This window comes from Macrotis lagotis, chromosome X (genome assembly GCF_037893015.1).
Source record: "Macrotis lagotis isolate mMagLag1 chromosome X, bilby.v1.9.chrom.fasta, whole genome shotgun sequence".
Taxonomy (NCBI): domain Eukaryota; kingdom Metazoa; phylum Chordata; class Mammalia; order Peramelemorphia; family Peramelidae; genus Macrotis; species Macrotis lagotis.
Genome location: NC_133666.1, coordinates 599,265,289 through 599,284,381, shown reverse-complemented (window position 1 = coordinate 599,284,381; position 19,093 = coordinate 599,265,289).

Sequence of the window (19,093 nt, the reverse complement as noted above, 5' to 3'; positions counted from 1 at the left end):
AGGAGGCCTTGTGACTAAATTTAATAAAATAACAACAACAATAATAATAACACTACTTGAAAACTTCATATTCATTCTCATTTGAGCCTCACAACATACTTTATCAGAGGTAATGAAGCTGGTTTACTAAAACAACAGAAATAGGGAACAGTTACAGGGAAATTCTGAGGAAAGATGGTATGTGAAGTCTTTTGTTAATTATATCTTCCACAGTTATCTTAGTCTCATCCATCTTCTCTTCAAAGCTTGAATCTCTACTACAAAATGCTCAGCTGGTCATCCAGACCTCATTTAAATACCATTAATGACAGCAAATTTACTAACCAATAAAGCAATCCTTTCTATTTTAGAATAGCTCTTATCATTAGCAATTTTCCCCTTATGTTTAGTGGAAATTTGCTTCCCTAGAACTTCCTTCCATTGCCCTGTTTTGTGATAAAGGGCTAGCAAGCACAATTTCTCTTATACATAGGAAACCTTTGACTATTACAAGCCAGATTGTAAACATCTTGAGGACAGGGACTGTTTGTATTTATAGTCAAAATCTTGCTCTGAGGAATCACTTAATAAAAATATATCTGCTTCTCAAAACTAAACATTTCAGCTATTTTAACTGAGCCATGTATATCATGGTCACTATTCTTGATTGCCCTCCTCTGGATACAGTGAAGATCATGAAAGTCCTTCCTAAACTGTGCCACGTAGTACAGGATACAATATTTCCATTATTGTTGAACATGGGCAGATGATACTGAGGATTATCAATCTTTCATTCTGGATACTTGACACTGCATCTTTACAAATAGAAGTAAAGATAGGAATAGCTTATTTTGATTGTTTTTATCATATTACTTTTTGAAGTATGTACCTACAGTATATGCTGTGCTGGCAAAGTAATTTTTTTAACCCAAGGGCAAGACTTTACATTTATCCCAAATACATTTCATGCTTCTTGCTAGCATTAACTCATGATTCCAGTCTACTTAAAGTTTTTAGTTCCCAAGTTTCTTCTTTCATCTACTTGTTTTAGATAAGATAGCATGGAATTCTTTCCTAAAACTTACCCTTCTATTGTTCTGCTTGTTCTATGCTTGCACCCCTTCTCCATATGTCTCCATCTGTCTAATAACTAAATCTTAAATAATATAGCATTGCATGAGATACCATGGATAATAGCAAGATGAATGTTCTCTTCTCTCTTCTAGTCTACATCTCCATTAACTCCCCATCATTCAGAAAGTAACCTCATCCTCATTATAAAATCCAAGACTACCCAATACTGATCTTACATTTCCCCATCTTCCATTTCTCTTAAACTCTAAACCCTCCTTTCATTCCTGTCTAGCCTCAGATGATGAAATGGCTCATCATCTTAAACTATTTCCTTAGTGATTTTTCTTCTCATTCACTCTCAAACTAAAAAAAAGGTCAATGTTGGAAGGTATGTGGGAAAACTGGGATCCTAATGCATTTTTGGTGGAGTTGTGAATTGATCCAACCTTTCTGGAGAGCAACTTGTAATTATGCCCAAAGGGCAATAAAAGTGTACATACCCTTTGATCCAGTAATGCCACTACTATGTCTATATCCTGAAGAATTCATGAAAAAAGGGTAAAAATTGCCCTCTTTTTGTAGTGATAAAGAATTGGAAATCAAAGGAATACCCATCAATTGAGGAATGGTTGAATAAATTGTAGCATATGAATGTGATGGGACACTATTGTTCTATAAGAAATCATTAAGGATAGGATTTCAGAAATATCTGGAAAGACTTGCATGAATTGGTTCCAAGTGAAATGAGCAGAACCAGAGGAACATTATACACACAATGTGGGATTATGATCAACTATTATGGATTTGTTCATTTCAGCAGTGCAATAATCAAAGACAATTCTAAAAGACTTGTGTGGAGAATTCCATCCATATCCAGAGAAGGAAATGTGGAGTTTAAATGAAGACAAAAGCTTATTTTCTTCAATTTTTAAGAGTTATCTCAAATGTCATCTTTTTCTCTCTATTGTTTTTTCTTCCATCTGTATTTGATTCTTCTTTTACAACATGATCGATATGGATCTATGTCTAGCATGGCTTTACAAGTAGAGACTATATTAGATTGCTTTCTGTCAGGGGGAGGGGGAAAGGGGGAGAGAGGAAAATGTAAATCTCAAAACCTTGCAAAAATTATTTGTAAAAACTACCATTGCATATAATTGGAAAAACAAATAAAATATTTAAATTAAAAATAATTTAGAAAGAGTAGTATACTTTTTATACTTCTATTTCCTCAGGATCTTCTCATTCCCTAGATCTATGTAACTGGTCTCCTGTATCACCAATGACCTCCTTCAAGGTTATTTTTTTTAACTTTCTTCATTTTCTTTGACTTCTTGTAATGAAGGAATTTTCCTCTCTACTTGATATGTTCCTTTCCCTTGGTTTCTTTGACTTTGTATGCTTTTGATTCTTCTCTTAATGTTCCTTCTCTGCTTCTTTTGTTTATTTCTTGCATTCATTAAATGTGGATATTCCTTATCATATTCTTGGCCCTCTTTTTCTCTCTCTCTAGGTGGATTTATCTATTCCTATGGTTTCAATTATCATCTTTAAAAAATGGATCCCTAAACATAGCTCTAATCCAATCTATCTTCCTCACTCCAGCTTTGAATTTGCAATTTTTGGATGATTCTACCTATATTTTCCTTTCACTGTGATGGGTTTCAGAGGCTAAAGAAATGCTGTTCCTCCTATCAATTCCTGACTATTCAGAAGTGAATCATCTCTAAATAAATGGTAATGTGGGAAGTCTGTCAGGAAGAATGAGAAGGACAAATTCAGTTCATGGAAAATATGAACCCTAAGGAAATTTATCAAAGGATGTTAAGTTCAATTGACAGGGTCTTGAGTAGGAAGCAAAAGGTAAAACCCTAGCTGCCATGATCTTGCCATGTAATTTCAAATGATACACAGCAAGACATAGAGGATAGTATGCAGAATTTGGAGTCAGTGGGTTTAAAACCCACCTTCAGGAGACTTCTGGGGATAAAGCCAGATGGTGGAGTAGAAGACAGCACTCACCTGAGCTCTCCCAACAACCCCCTCCAAAATATTTTAAAATAATACCTCAAGTCAAATTCTAGAATTATAGAGCCAAAAAAAGAGAAAGTGAGACACCCTTCCAATCTAAAACAACTTAGGAGGTTGGAAAGAGATTAGCCGTGACCTGGGGTTGGTGGCAGACTCACAGTTCATGTGGATCAACAACTACTGTTGGGACCAGGTGGTACTGACAGAAGCAGCAGCAGCAGCAGCTTTGGAGCTCTCTATTCAGAGATGGTAAAAAGACTTGGCAACTGCTCAGAAAGAGATTACAGGAGACCCCTGGGGTAATTCTGGACTCAGGACCAGAAGCTATTTGGCAACTCCATTGCCAATATCCTATACTGCCTATACTTCTTGGACACAGTTCAAGGCCAGAGAGAAACATTTTCAGTCCAGAGGGAGTGGAAGCCCAGAGGGGCAGTAATAATTTTGTCACACAAAGGAACAGGATCCCTGAGAAACAGTGTCATTTCTGGTCCCAAAAGAGATCTGTATAAGGACCAAAGTGTAGACCAGGAGACCACACCTCTCCCCAGATCATACCATCTTGGAAGCACTGAAAACTAGCTCTAAAAAACAGCAATACAAAAAGTCTGAAGCTTAAGACACAGGAAAAGGGAAAAGGGTCTATTTGTATAAAAATATTTATAACAACTCTTTTATGATGGCAAAGATTTGGAAATTGAGAAAATGTCCGTCAATTCAGGAAAGATGGAACAAGCTGTGGTACATGACAGTGATGGATACTATTGTGCTCTAAGAGAGGAAGAGTGAAATGATTTCAGAAAAGCCTGAAAAAACTTATATGAATTGCTGCAGAGTGAAGTTGAGTAGAACCAGAACACAGTGCACAATAGAAGCTTTGTGGTAAGTATGTTCAACTGTGAAAGACTTTGTCATTCTGATCAAGATAATGATTGAAGACCAATCCAAAGAACCTACAATTACAAAGGCCATTCACCTTCAGAGATCTATGAATGCAAATAGAAGCATATTTTATATTTACTTTCTCTAATTTGTTTTCTTTTGTTTGTGTTTCTTTTACAATATGGCTAATAAGGTAATATATATGACATGATCTCCCCTATATAATCAATATCAAATTGCTTGCCTTCTCAAGTAGTGGAGAGTGGAGGAATGAAAGGAGAAAATTTAAAACTGAAACATTTAAAAAGATGGTTAATTTTTTACATGCAATTGGAAAATATTTAATAAAATAAATTTTAAAATTAAAAATGCTTCCAATATTTATTAGTTCTCTGCTACTATAAAAGTAATTTAAACTCAGTTTCCTTATCTATAAGATAAGCATAAGAATCTCTTAGTCTTTCCCTCATGTTTGGTGGGAGGATAAAATGAGAAAAGGTGTGCCAAGTCCTTTATTAGGCTTAAGGTATTATATTCAGGAAATATTAGTTATGTGCATAATGATCATGAGAGGAGTCATCTTGTCTGGGACTGTATAGTCTATCCCATACCAAGAATGAATAGGTAGGTAATGTCCAGTATCTCAGAATAGCTTATGGGGTAACAGTAACACAAGAGGGTCTTTTGAGGAAAAATTACCATCTCTGATACATGCTTGTGATACCTTATCAATATCTTTGTTTTGAGCTCTAGCTCAAGTCAACCATAATGCAATGGTTCACTGAGAAAACAATGGTCAGACTTCTTTTATTCTAGGTAGCAAGGTGGTAAGGTAAATAGAGTAGTGGGCTTGAAGTCAAGGAAGACCTGAGTTCAGATTTGACCTCAGTCACTTAATACCTGTTCTAGGCAAGTCACTTAATTGCTCTTTGCCTCAGTTTCTTCAGCTATAAAATAGGGATAATAATATTTTACAGGGTTGTTGTGAGGATCAAAATGAGATAACATTGGTAAAGCATTTTATAATGTTTGGCACTTCATAAATGTTTGTTCCCTTACCCCCCTTCTAGCCTGGGGCTTGTGAGAGACTTTTTTTAATTAACATATCTCCCATTTATCCCCATTTCCTCTAGTCACACAACTACTGCACTTGTAACCACTTGCCTAGTCAAAAGCAATAACCTCCTAATTTGTTTCCCTGCCTCAGGTTCCTTTTTTTTCATTCCACATAGATGTCAAAATGTTTTTCTCCAAGCACAGGTGAAACTATGTCTTTATTCAAAAAGTTCCAGTGATTCCATGTTATCTCTAAGATAAAGGAAGGGGTGTATGGGGGTATTCGGGAGGACTAAGCTCTCTGGTGAGAGGGTTTGTTGACCTTTTTTCAGGGTGGCTCATCCACCTTGGGTCTATCTGATTTATCCAGTTCTCATCTGAGATTCCAGAGTAATGGCATACAACAGTGGCTAACTCTGTAAACTGTTTCAGCAGGTGGACTAAACCAGGTTGAGTAACAGATGGACCTCAAACTCTTTGGTGAGTTAAGGGAATGACTACCCCAAGCATGTGAAAACTTCCCTTAACATATTGGAAGGTTGAGAATAATTTGTTCCAGTGGCCATGAAGGGGGCTGTTCATTAAACACTATGGAGAGCTTAGAGTTTGATAAAAGATGCCAAGGTCATCCATTGCATCCTGATACATCACCAGCTGTCCTGACATTTTTCTTGCTACTGAACTTCAATGACACAGGAAGAGAATATGAGACTGACAATTTTATGTAATTCTGCCTCACTTCAATTCAGTCCATATCACCATCATGATGTCTTTGGTCCTTTTTGTGAATGAAGGACAAACAACACAAGATAAAGGACAAATTTTTGTTTGATGTTTTTATAGCCTTTCATAACCAGACTCCAGTTTACTTTTCCAGGATTATTTCATATTATTCCTCATAATATTCATATTATTTCAACCAAAATGACCCACTTGCTATGTACTCCAAATATAATATCCATCTACGTTCTATGAGCCTTTGCACAGTTTGTCATCAATGTCTAGAATGCAAGCCCTCCTCACTGTTCAACTTTGTGAATCTCTATGCAATTAAGTTATGCAATGCTTAGAGTGTTAGTGAGGAAACAAGGGTTCAAATCCTTCCTCAGACATTTACTACCTGCTGTATGATCCTGAGAAAGTCTCTTGAATTCTGAGTTTCCGTTTCTTCATCCAGAAAATGGAAATAATAACAGTATCCTATTTCATAATATGGTTGGAAGAACTAAATGAGATAAAGTATTTTTTGGTGAACTTTAAAACACTGTAAACCCCTTCAGACATGAAGCCTTTTCAGATACAATTGACAGTGTCCTAACCCATAAAATTACTTTTTATTATCCTTTTATTCACTTATGTTCCTCCATCCAAATAGAGCATTACCCCCCCCCTTAGTCCAGGGGTAATCTCATTTAAGTTTTAGTATTCCCTGAGCAAAGTGCCAGTACTTACATGGCCTGGACTCAACTTCCTGAGTTAAAAATCTGGTCTCAGACACATTCTAGCTGTGTGACCCTGGGCAAATCTACTTAAGAAATGTATGTGTCTATGTATATAGACACATTCTAATTTTTAATAGTCATTGCTTTTCACTTCAAATAATCTCATGCAAAAGACTCTTGATTACATAATAAATTAGGTAATTATTAATTTTTTGGGGGGGTGGATTTCTTTAAATAGATTGGCAATTTCCTGGGAAAAGAGATGCAATCAAGATTGACTTTTGTTCAGTATTCTATACTTAGAATGTCTTGTATTCATGATACTGGCCAAAAACAGATAAATGACATGAAGTGAGATTAGGCCTCTATTAGGTCTTCAGCAAACAAACTCAACGCATTTTAAATTGATTTAATAATTTTCCCTGAAATATCTTTCCTTCTTTATAATTTCCTTCTCTTAATTATATCATCATTCTCTGTTATCCATGTTTATAACATCAAATTCATATTTTACTCTTCTCTTTCTTTCATCCCATACACCTGATATCTGTCAAGCTCTTTTCATTCCATAGTAATTTTTCTTGCAATCTGTCCCCTCCTTTCACTTCTTTGGAAACCACCACTTCAATTCTCCTTTTCTAATTCATTGTAAACGCTCCCCTACCTTGTTTTCTTTTTTTAAAATTTATTTTTATTAAAGATATTATTTGAGTTTTACAATTTTACCCCCAATGTTGCTTCCCTTCTCCCCCCCCCCAGAAAGCACTGTTAGTCTTTACTTTGTTTCCATGTTGTACCTTGATCCAAATTGGGTGTGATGAGAGAGAAATCATATAATTAGAGAAGAGAAGTCTAAGAGGTAACAAGATCAGACAGTAAGATCTGTTTTTTTCTAAATTAAAGGGAATAGTCCTTGTACTTTGTTCAAACTCCACAGCTCCTTATCTGGATACAGATGGCACTCTCCTTTGCAGACAGCCCAAAATTGTTCCTGATTGTTGCACTGATGGAATGAGCGAGTCCTTCAAGGTTGAACATCACTGCCATGTTGCTGTTAGGGTGTACAGTGTTTTTCTGCTTCTGCTCATCTCACTCAGCATCAGTTCATACAAATCCCTCCAGGCTTCCCTGAAATCCCATCCCTCCTGGTTTCTAATAGAACAATAATGTTCCATGACATACATATACCACAGTTTGCTAAGCCATTCCCCAATTGAAGGACATGTACTTGATTTCCAATTCTTTGCCACCACAAACAGGGTTGCTGTCAATATTTTTGTACAAGTAATGGTTTTACCCTTTTTCATCATCTCTTCAGGGTATAGACCCAGTAATAGTATTGCTGGGTCAAAGGGTATGCACATTTTTGTTGCCCTTTGGGCATAGTTCCAAATAGCTCTCCAGAAGGGTTGGATGAGTTCACAGCTCCACCAACAGTGTAATAGTGTCCCAGATTTCCCACAACCCTTCCAACAATGATCATTATCCTTCCTGGTCATATTGGCTAATCTGAGAGGTGTGAGGTGGTACCTCAGAGAAGCTTTAATTTGCATTTCTCTAATAATTAATGATTTAGAGCATTTTTTCATATGGCTATGGATTACTTTGATCTCCTCATCTGTAAATTGCCTTTGCATATCCTTTGACCATTTGTCAATTGGGGAATGACTTTTTGTTTCAAAAATATGACTCAGTTCTCTGTATATTTTAGAAATGATTCCTTTTTCAGAATCATTAGTTGTAAAGATTGTTTCCCAATTTACATTTCTTTTGATCTTGGTAACATTGGTTTTATCTGTGCAAAAGTTTTTTAAGTTAATGTAATTGAAATCATCTAATTGGTTTTTGGGGATGTTCTCCAACTCTTCCTTAGTCATAAACTGCTTCCCTTTCCATAGATCTGACAGGTAGACTAGTCCTTGATCTTCTAATTTGCTTATAGTACTGTTTTTTATTCAATGTCCTGTAACCATTTGGATCTTATCTTGGTAAAGGGTGTGAGGTGTTGATCTAATCTAAGTTTCTTCTATACTAACTTCCAATTATCTCAGCAATTTTTATCAAAGAGGGAGTTTTTATCCCAATGGCCAGACTCTTTAGGTTTATCAAACAGAAGATTACTATAATCATCTCCTGCTTTTACACCTAGTCTATTCCACTGGTCCCCCACTCTATTTCTTAGCCAATACCAAACAGTTTTGATGACTGATGCTTTATAATATATTTTTAGATCAGGTAGGACTAAGCCACCTTCTTTTGTACTTTTTTCATTAAGCTCCTGGCAATTCTTGACTTTTTATTTCTCCATATGAATTTACTTACAATTTTTTCTAACTTGTTAAAGTAATTTTTTGGAATTTTGATTGGTAGGGCACTAAACAGATAGTTTAGTTTTGGTAGAATTGTCATTTTTATTATATTAGCTCTACCTATCCATGAACAGTTGATATTTGGCCAATTATTTAAATCTGATTTAATTTGCGTGAGAAGTGTTTTATAATTGTTTTCAAAAAGATTCTGAGTCTGTCTTGGTAAATAGCCTCCCATGTATTTTATATTGTCTGAGGTTACTTTGAATGGGATTTCTCTTTCTAGCTCTTCCCGCTGTATCTTGATACTCATATATAGAAAAGTTGAGGATTTATGAGGGTTTATTTTATAACCTGCAACTTTGCTAAAATTGCTAATTGTTTCCAGGGGTTTTTTGGATGATTTCTTGGGATTCTCTAGGTAGACCGTCACGTCATCTGCAAAGAGTGAGAGTTTTGTCTCTTCCTTCCAAGTTCTAATTCCTTCAATTTCTTTTTCTTCTCTAATTGCTGATGCTAACATTTCTAATACGATATTGAATAGTAGTGGTGATAATGGGCACCCTTGTTTCACTGCTGATCTTATTGGGAATGCCTCTAGCCTCTCCCCATTGAATATAATGCTTGTTGATGGTTTCAGATAGATACTGCTAATTATTTTAAGGAACAGTCCATTTATTCCTACACTCTCTAGTGTTTTTAATAGGAATGGATGCTGTATTTTGTCAAAAGCTTTTTCAGCATCTATTGATATGATCATATGATTTCTGATAGGTTTGTTGTTGATATAATTGAGTATACTAACAGTTTTCCTAATATTGAACCAACCCTGCATTCCTGGAATAAATCCTACTTGATCATAATGTATTATCCTAGTGATGACTTGTTGTAATCATTTTGCTAAGATTTTATTTAGGAGTTTTGCATCTATATTCATCAGGGAAGTAGGTCTATAATTTTCTTTCTCTGTTTTAACTCTTCCTGGTTTAGGTAACAGTACCATATTGGTTTCATAGAAAGAGTTAGGCAGAGTTCCATCTTTCCCTATTTTTCCAAAGAGTTTGTATAGGATTGGAACCAATTGTTCTTTAAATGTTTGGTAGAATGCACTTGTGAATCCATCAGGCCCTGGAGTTTTTTTTAGGGAGTTCAATAATGGCTTGTTGAATTTCTTTTTCTGAGATTGGGTTGTTTAGGTATTTAATCTCTTCTTCATTTAACCTGAGCAACTTATATTTTTGTAAATATTCATCCATTTCACTTAGATTATCAAATTTATTGGCATAGAGTTGGGCAAAATAATTTTGAATTATTACTATAATTTCCTCCTCATTGGTGGTGAGTTCACCTTTTTCATTTATGATACTAGCAATTTGGTTTTCTTCTTTCTTTTTTTAAATCAAATTTACCAGAGGTTTATCAATTTTATTGGTTTTTTCATAATACCAACTTTTGGTTTTATTTATTCATTCAATAGTTTTTTGTTTTTTATTTTATTAATTTCTTTAAATTTTAGAATTTCTAATTTGGTATTTAATTGGGGATTTTTGATTTGTTCTTTCTCTAATTTTTTAGTTGTATGTTTAGTTCATTGATTTCCTCTTTCTCCAATTTATTCATGTAAGCATTTAGAGCTATAATATCCCCTGAGAGTCACTTTGAATGAATCCCATAGGTTTTGGCATGTTGTTTCATTATTATCATTATCTAGGATAAAATGGTTAACTCTTTCTATAATTTGTTTTTTGGTCCACTCATTTTTAAAAATGAGGTTATTCAGTTTCCCATTTGTTCTGGGTCTATATCTCCTTGGCCCAATATTGCATATGCCTTTTATTGCATTGTGATCTGAGAAAGATGTATTCACTATTTCTGCCTTTCTGCATTTGATCATTAGGTTTTTATGCCCTAGTAAATGATCAATTTTTGTATAAGTTCCATGTACTGCAGAGAAAAAGGTATATTCCTTTCTATCCCCATTCAGTTTCCTCCATAAGTCTACCATATCTAATTTTTCTAACAATCTATTTACCTCCTTAACTTCTTTCATGTGTATTTTATGATTTGATTTATCTAGATCTGATAGCGGGAGGTTGAGGTCTCCCACTAGTAGAGTTTTGCTGTCTATGTTTTCCTGTAGTTCTTTCAGTTTCTCCTCTAAGAATTTGGGTGCTGTCCCACTCGGTGCATATATATATATTCAATATTAAAATGACTTTATTGTCTATGGTACCTTTTAGGATGATAAAGTTTCCTTCCTTATCTCTTTTAGCACTATCTATTTTTCTTCTGCTTTGTCTGAGATAAGGATTGCTACCCCTGCTTTTTTTACTTCAGCTGAAGCAAAATATATTTTGCTTCAACCTTTTAACTTTACTCTATATGTATCTCTCTGCTTCAAATGAATTTCTTGTAAGCAGCATATTGTAGGATTCTGGTTTTTAATCCACTCTGCTATTTGCTTACGTTTTAAGGGAGAGTTCATCCCATTCACATTCAAGGTTATAATTACTAATTCTTTATTGCCCTCCATGCTATCTTCCCTCTGTTTGTATTTTCCCCCTATCCCCCCCTTTATCCATATACCCCAGTATTTTGTTTCTGAATACCACCCCCTTCAGTGTGTTTGCCCTCCTATATCACATCCTCCCCTTTCTTTCCCCTTTCCCTTTTTCCCTTTTCCCTTCCCTTCCTTTTGTTATTTCCCCCTTTTCCCCCCACTCCCCTTCCCTTTCTTCATCCCCCTCCCCTTTCCCCCTTTTAGTACTTGAAAGGTTAGATGTTTTATAAGTTAACTGAATATGTGTAGGTTGACTTTAAGCCAAGTCTGATGAGAAGAAGATTCAGGTATTTTTCCTTTGCTCCCTTCTTCCCCTCTATTACCATAGGTTTTTTGTACCTCTTAGTGTAATGAGATTTACCCCATTCAATCCCCTCCCTCCTCCAGTCTCTTTCCTGTCCCCCTTTTTAAGGAGGTAGTGTTTTGTTAGATCATTCTAAGTCTTCTGAGTGTCCCTTCTAGTTCAGTATATTCTATCGAATAGAGTCAAAATTCCTGAGAGTTATTAGAGTCTTTCTCCCAAGTGGGGTTAAAGCCAGTTCCATCCCATTAGATAGCAGTCTCATGGATAGGTCATGAATGTCCATCATTTCTGGCTAGGTGTATTCTCTCTGTTAGAGTTACAATTATCAAGATTTATGAGAATCTTCCCCCCCCCCCATGCTGGGATATAGCCAGTTTCAACTTACTGGTTTGCATTTTTTTTCCTTTTACCACCCCCCCCCCCTTTTTTTTTACTTTTTCATGTGTCTCTTGAACCTCCTGTTTGATGTCCAAATTTTCTGTTTAGCTCTGGTCTTTTCATCAGAAATTTTTGGAATTCTTCCATTTTGTTAAATGTCCATCTTTTTCCCTGTAAAGAGAAGGCTCAGCTTTACAGGAAAGTAGATTCTTGGCTGCATTCCAAGTTCCCTTGTTCTTCAAAATATCTCGTTCCAGGCCTTTCAATCCCTTAATGTTGATGCAGCCAGGTCCTGCATGATCCTTACTGTGGCTACTTGATATTTAAATTGTTTCTTTCTGGTTGCTTGCAGGATTTTCTCTTTTATCTGATAGTTCTGGAGTTTGGCCACAACATTCCTTGGTGTTTTCATTTTAGGATCTTTTTCTGGTGGGGATCGATGTACTCTTTCAATAACTACTTTGCCCTCCAATTCCATGATAGGGCAATTTTCCATCACTAGATCCTGTAATATTAAGTTCAGGCTTTTTTTTCTCTTCAATCTTTTCAGGAAATCCTATAATTTTCAGGTTGCCCCTCCTCGATCTGTTCTTGAGGTCAGTGGTTTTGTTGATGAGGTATTTTACATTTGCTTCTATTTTTTCTAGTTTTTGATTTTGTTTAACTGACTCTTGCTGTCTCATGGAGTCATTAGTTTCTGTAGACTCCATTCTTTTTTTCAGGGGAGGAGTTTTCTTCAATAATATTTTGCATCTCCTTTTCCAATTGGTCAATTCTACTTTTGAAAGAGCTTTCCATTTGACCCATTGAGGTTTTGAGAGAATTAATTTCTTTTTGTATTTGTTCATTTGAGGATCTGAGAGAATTATTCTCATTTTGTATTGGTCCAATTGATGATCTGAGAGATTTATTCTCCTTTTGTATTTGTCCAATTGTACTTTCTAAGGTTTTGTTTTCTTGTTGCATGGTATTTATTGTCTCTCTCAAATTTTTAAGCTCCTTCCTTATTTCTTCAAGGAAGTCTTTCTGTGCTGGAGACAAGATTGTATTCTCCTTAGAGGTTCCAGGTCTCTCTGAGTTAGGGTCTTTCCCTTCCAGGAATTTTTGTATGGATCCACCTTTCTACCGACCCTTCTTCATTTTGCTAAGACCTTGAGTTGGTGGGGGGGGGGGGCTGGTCCACTGGGGCTTGGAATCTCTAAAGGCTTTACTCAATGAGTGCAGTTTCTCTAGCTGGCCAGTAGGAGGTGTTGGTTGCTTTCTCTGGAGTGTCTGTGAACTTGGTTGAGGCCTTCTCCCTTTGCTTGAGGGGAGGGGTTGGAGCTATTGAATTCTTTTGCCTTCAATCAATGGTGGGCTTTACCCTGGCCTAAGGTCATCCCTCAGCTGGGATAGTTCTTCTGCTCACACACCTGGGCCTGAGGCAGAAGTAGTTTGCATTTGTTTGTTTGGGAAGAGGCCTCAGCTGCAACGGAGGCATGGACTCTGAGTTCCTCAGACCCCAGGAGCACAGGGATGGTGTCCCCGGCTATCCTGAACCAGAACTCTCCCCACAACCTGGTCCCCAAGCTCCAGGGGGACAGCACCAACACCAGCACCTTGGCTCCCCCGCCGACCCAAGCCCCTGTCGTCCAGCCCCACCACTGATCCAGCAGGTCTGGCTCTCTGGACCTCATACTCAGGGCTCTAATTCAGCTGTTAATCTGGCTGATCCAGGGCTGATCCTCCCTCTGAGTCCAGACTCACCCACCCAATTTGGCCAAAGCTGCTGCGGGAGACAAATCCTGAGGTAGATGTTCTTTCTCCTGGCTTTTCTTTCTGGGTTTTGTGGGTCGGATTTCTTTTAAGAGGTTTGTTTCATGTGATAGATGGGGAAGAGATCAGGAGACTTTAGAACTGTACCTGTCTTCTCTCCGCCATCTTGGCCGGAAGTCGTCCTACCTTGTTTTCCTGCCTGAAATATATCCTTTCTCCAAAACATCTTTCATTCTGCTGTCCTAATTATCTTCCTACTGCTCCACTCAAAAAAAATATTTTAGTGACTCCCTATTCCCTATGAAATAAAATATAAGCTTGTATGAGATTTAAATAAATTCCTCTACAACCTAGATCCAATCTACCTTTCCAGTTTTATTTTTCACTATTCCCATTAATCTATATTACATTTTGAGCTGCCCTTACATTCTTGACTTGTTTTTTCTTATTTCCAATCTTGTTCTCACTTCTTTCCCCAAGTTTTAAATGGACTCTGCTCCTAACATCCCTGCCCCTCCCTCACAACTGTTAAAAGCATTCTGTACTTTAAGATCCAATTCAGGTTCTTCTTCTTCTATAAAATCCTGTTTTTTCCTCAGTTGAAAGTGACCTCTCCTTTCCTTCATACCTTCTCCTAATCCTACTGCAATTTGCTTAGACATTTCTTTTGAGAAATATTTCCATATTCCCTGCTGCTTCCCTTCCTCCACATCATATCAGTTATTTTTGTGTATGTTTCCCTCACTGGACTGAGGGCACTCCCTTCTCTAGAACAGATTGCTACCTGTCTATACCTTCATTGAGCTTCTGTCACCCAAATTTCATAACTTGGTGGCAAAAATGGTAATAAGCCAATATAATTTAGAATCTCTATGGTGCTCTAAGGTTTACAAAGAATTTTCCTTATATCAACCCTGTTAAATAAGTAATGGAAGCAGTATTTTTCTATTCTTAAGATAAGGAAGCTAAGTCTCAGAGAGGCATGTGTCATATCCAGGTTCAATAGCTAGTAAATACCAAAACTGGATTTATGAATAGAAGGCAGGCCTTGAGGTGGAAGAGTAGATCTGGAGTCAGGAGGACCTTAGTTCAAATTTAGCCTTAGATACATGAAATTATTGTATGACCCTGGGCAAATCATTTAACTGCAATTGCCTCTCACAAAAAATAAAGTTAGAAATAAAAAAAATTGCTATGAAATAGTGCCCAAAAAAGGAATAAACCATGTGCTAAAATGTTACCTGAAAATCTACTGCATTGTCTATTTAGTTAGAGGCTAGCAATTATAGAAGAAGGAGCCTGAGGTTTTAGTCCTGAATTTGACAAATACTGGCTAAACAGTATGTCACTTAATAAATGATTTCTAGTATTTTATATAACACTTTAGAAGTTAATACTTGCAGTTACTATTGTTATCCCCATTGTCCCCATTATCAGATAAGGAAACTGAGGCAGACAGAAAGAAGTTAAATGATAACACAGATCACACAACCACAAAGGGCAGCTGGGTCAGGCAGTCAATCAAGTACAGGTCCTGGAGTCAGAAGCACCTGAAGTCAAATCAGACCTCAGACACTTCCTAGCTGTATGATCCTGGGCAAATCCTTAATCCTGTTTGCCTCAAGTTCTTCATCTGTAAAATGAACTGGAGGAGGAAATAGCAAATCCCAAGAAAAACCCAAATGGGATTATGTTGGATCTAATGGAACAACAGAAAAATATCCCATAGCCTGAGGATGGATTTGAACTCATCTTCCCGATTCTAGGTTTAGGTTCTATCCTCTATACTCTCTGGAAGACCCTTAATGATTCACTCTTCTAGGCAACTCTGCTGATTTGCATTGGTAGAGGGCATTTCCACATCCAGTAATTTCCTATATAAATGAAATCTTGGGTTCACTATCTATTCCTTATCAAGTATTAAAACAGCCCCTTAGAGAAAACAGAATTCCTTGTAGAAAGAAATGTAGAAATTCTACCTAAAGTCTAATTATGCCAGCACCAAAGTGCATCATAAAAGGCTCCTAATAGTATTTCATTTTAAAACAGTGGGGGAGGTGGGGAATGGCCTTTGGAGAGTAGCAATTAGATCTCAGGTGCCAGCAATTCCATTCAATTGGAATTAACATTATTTCTCTACTGCCTTATTACTAAGTGAGAGATGTACTGAGGAGAGATAACTTGAATTTTGGGGGGGGGGGAATGTCACCTGTCTTCTTGACTACCCCTGGAGTTTAACCTCAGTTTTAATTTGCAAGATTTTACCAATGAAACATTCACTAATCTTTCTTTGTTTTGTTCCTTTTGTTTCTTTGTTTCTTTCCTTCTCTCTTTTACTTTCTCCCTCCCTCCCTTTTCCTTCCTTCATTCTCTTCTTCCTTCTTTCTTTCCTCTTTCTTTTTTCTTCCTTTCTTTATTCTTTATTCTTTCTCCTTCCTTCCTTCCTTCCTTCCTTCCTTCCTTCCTTCCTCCTTCCTATTTCTTTCCTTCCTTCTATCCCTTCCTCCTTTTTAGTTCCTTCATTTCTTTCATCTTTCTCTCTCCTTCCCTCCCTCCACTCTTCTTTCTTCCTTTTTTCTTTCCTTCCCTCTTTTACTTCTTCCTTTTTTCTTTGATATTTCTTCCTCCCTCCCTTCCTTCCTTCCTTTCCTCATTACCTCACCCACACAAGCTATATCTTCTCTAGTTAATCCTTGACCTCTTTGTCATTGATGCAAAATTCAGATTCCTAGAAATGTTTGAATAAAGAAGCAAAAAAAATTCTACAATAGTCTATTACTAGATGAGTACTTGTCAAGAGAATTGGGGAAGGGTAGACTTTTTTTTTTTAGAATTTCCCTCTGTCCAGGAGTTCTGCTTTGAGTTACTCAAGGAATCAATGACCCTTTTCAATTTTTCCCTTTTCTTATATAACTTGGTCCTCGATTCTCTTTCGTCTTTCCTTGATTGATTCATTGCTAGTGAGTCTTCCTGGTTCAACTCTGGATATATGCTCCTACTTTCTTTTCACTGCTAGTCTCTTGAAATCTTTCCATAATTTTGAAATCATTCATACTTTCATGTAAACTTCTTAGTCTTCTACCCACTCAGAACAGACTTCATGTCCTACTTAGTTTTGATTGATTGATTCAATAAAATAACTAACTAACAAAAGTAAATACTTTTTAAATGGGAGGGAGTAATCAATGAACCCCTTGAGCTGCAAAACTAGGCTTGGGTTTCATGACTCATTCCTTTTTTTCTTTTTTTAAAAGTACCTTTTATTGTTGAATTCAAAACTCGAAATCTTTTCATTTCTTGTCAAATCTTCTGTACAAGTCACCTGCTTTTCCCTCTTCTAGAATCTCCACCTCAGATTTAAAAAAAAAGAATAATTGAAATGGACCCTTTTAAATGTCAGAATTTTGAAATAAGTGCCATATCCATCTTTGAAGATGGATTTTTTTTTATTGTTTAATGATTACAATGGATCACATTGTTCCACTTGTTTCAGTGGGGTAGTATATACTAATTATGAGAACAATCACAAACTGACTTATTCAACATAGAAATATGGATATCAAAATGGATAAAGTGACTGTATTTGGCCATCTTTCTAGGACAGAGAGAAGATAGGATAGTAGAAAATCCAGAGCTAACTCTTCTTCATTACTGCATCTGGGTCAGCTGTGACAGGAGGGAGAGGGTCATTGGGGATTTTTTTAGCCCTCTTAGAGTCCTTTTTTGTCTAAGATGGCCCATCCTGAAAACAAAATATCTGGGAGTGGAGGTGGAGTGGGATGTTTGCATTCCAAGAAAGGTGTCATAGAAAATTACCACTTCCTATGATGTCTGTCATCTACCATATAATCAGCTTTGTTCCAGTGTCGATTACAAAGCATTCTCATCAGCAATGATAATTATCAAAGTAATCTATGCCTTTTCAAAGGGTTGCTTATTATTAACTAGGTCTCCCTCTGAACTTTTCTCCAGAATTCTACCTCACCCAGGGAAAAATATCAAGATCAGCTAGTTTCCCCTTAAAGTAGTATATTTTCATATTTACTTAAAGTAGCATATTTTCATATATTCTGAATTTTATAATATTTTTTGTGAAATTAAACTATGAAGTCCTGGATAGAAGACACTGCCTTTCTTTTTTCTTATTCATATCCCAGAGTGCTTTGGCACATATATTGCAATGCTACACAATGCAGTGCAATAAACATTTATTAAATGCCTACTAAGAGCCAGACACTGCTGTTAAGCTGTGAGAATACAAATAATTAAAAAAGAAAGATAATAACTCTGTTAAGAAGTTTACAATCTAATTCATGAGTACAACCACAATAGGAAACTGAAAAGATAGAATGGGGAAAAGATCCCCCCCAGGGGGGGATGATGAAGGAGTAGAACTAGAAAGAATATAAGTTGACTAGATTTGGGGGCACCCTTTATATGGAGACTGAGAGGTGGCAGAGACTATTAGAGGTACTATAAAGTGTGCCAATATCATATCTTGGGGTGATGAATTTTCTAATGGTGAGCTTTACCTTGGGTGGGTGGGGGGCAGATTCATATTCAGCCACTGGACCCAGATAACTCTGGAGGAAAGTGAGGCTGGTGATTTAGATTCAATTCTCATGCTTGTCATGTCATCACCTCCCAGATATCATGATCTTTGAGAATGCAAGACGACATCATCATCAGGGGCAGTATGATGATAATGGAATTGAATCCACGGAGTACAGGGGTGGGGAAATGAGGAATTGGCTGGGCTTCTGAAAATATGATAGGTTTCTGATGCATGGTAGGTGCTTAATAAATGTCTACTGACTGACTGATCTCAAAATGTTAAAGATGAATAAATTTATCTCTCAACACTGAGATTTAATAGTTGCATTTCATTATATCCTGGCTCATAGCTGGGATTAAATAAATGCTTTTTTGACTTGACCTCTTTGGGCCTCAGTTTCTTTATCCATAAAATGATGGGGTTGAACTAGATGCTTTCCCAAATACCTTCCAACTCTTAATCAATCCATAAGCATTCCTTAAGTACCTACTCTATACCAGGCACTACGTTGGGTATACAAATACATACTGACACCATCCTTGGAACCTATGCTGGTAGCTTTTCAAGCTTTTATGTCACACTCACACTGACTCACAGACCTTGAGGTCCATTAAGCTTCTAAGTGATCTGTAGATAATACTGTTTTTTAAACCATGTCCTCAGGATACTGAAATAACTAGTGATTATAGTAGCTGAGTGACCTTCAGTGATCTTAGAAAGATCTCCGAGAAAATTTTTGCCATGAAAAGAGCATCCTTACTTTTCAAA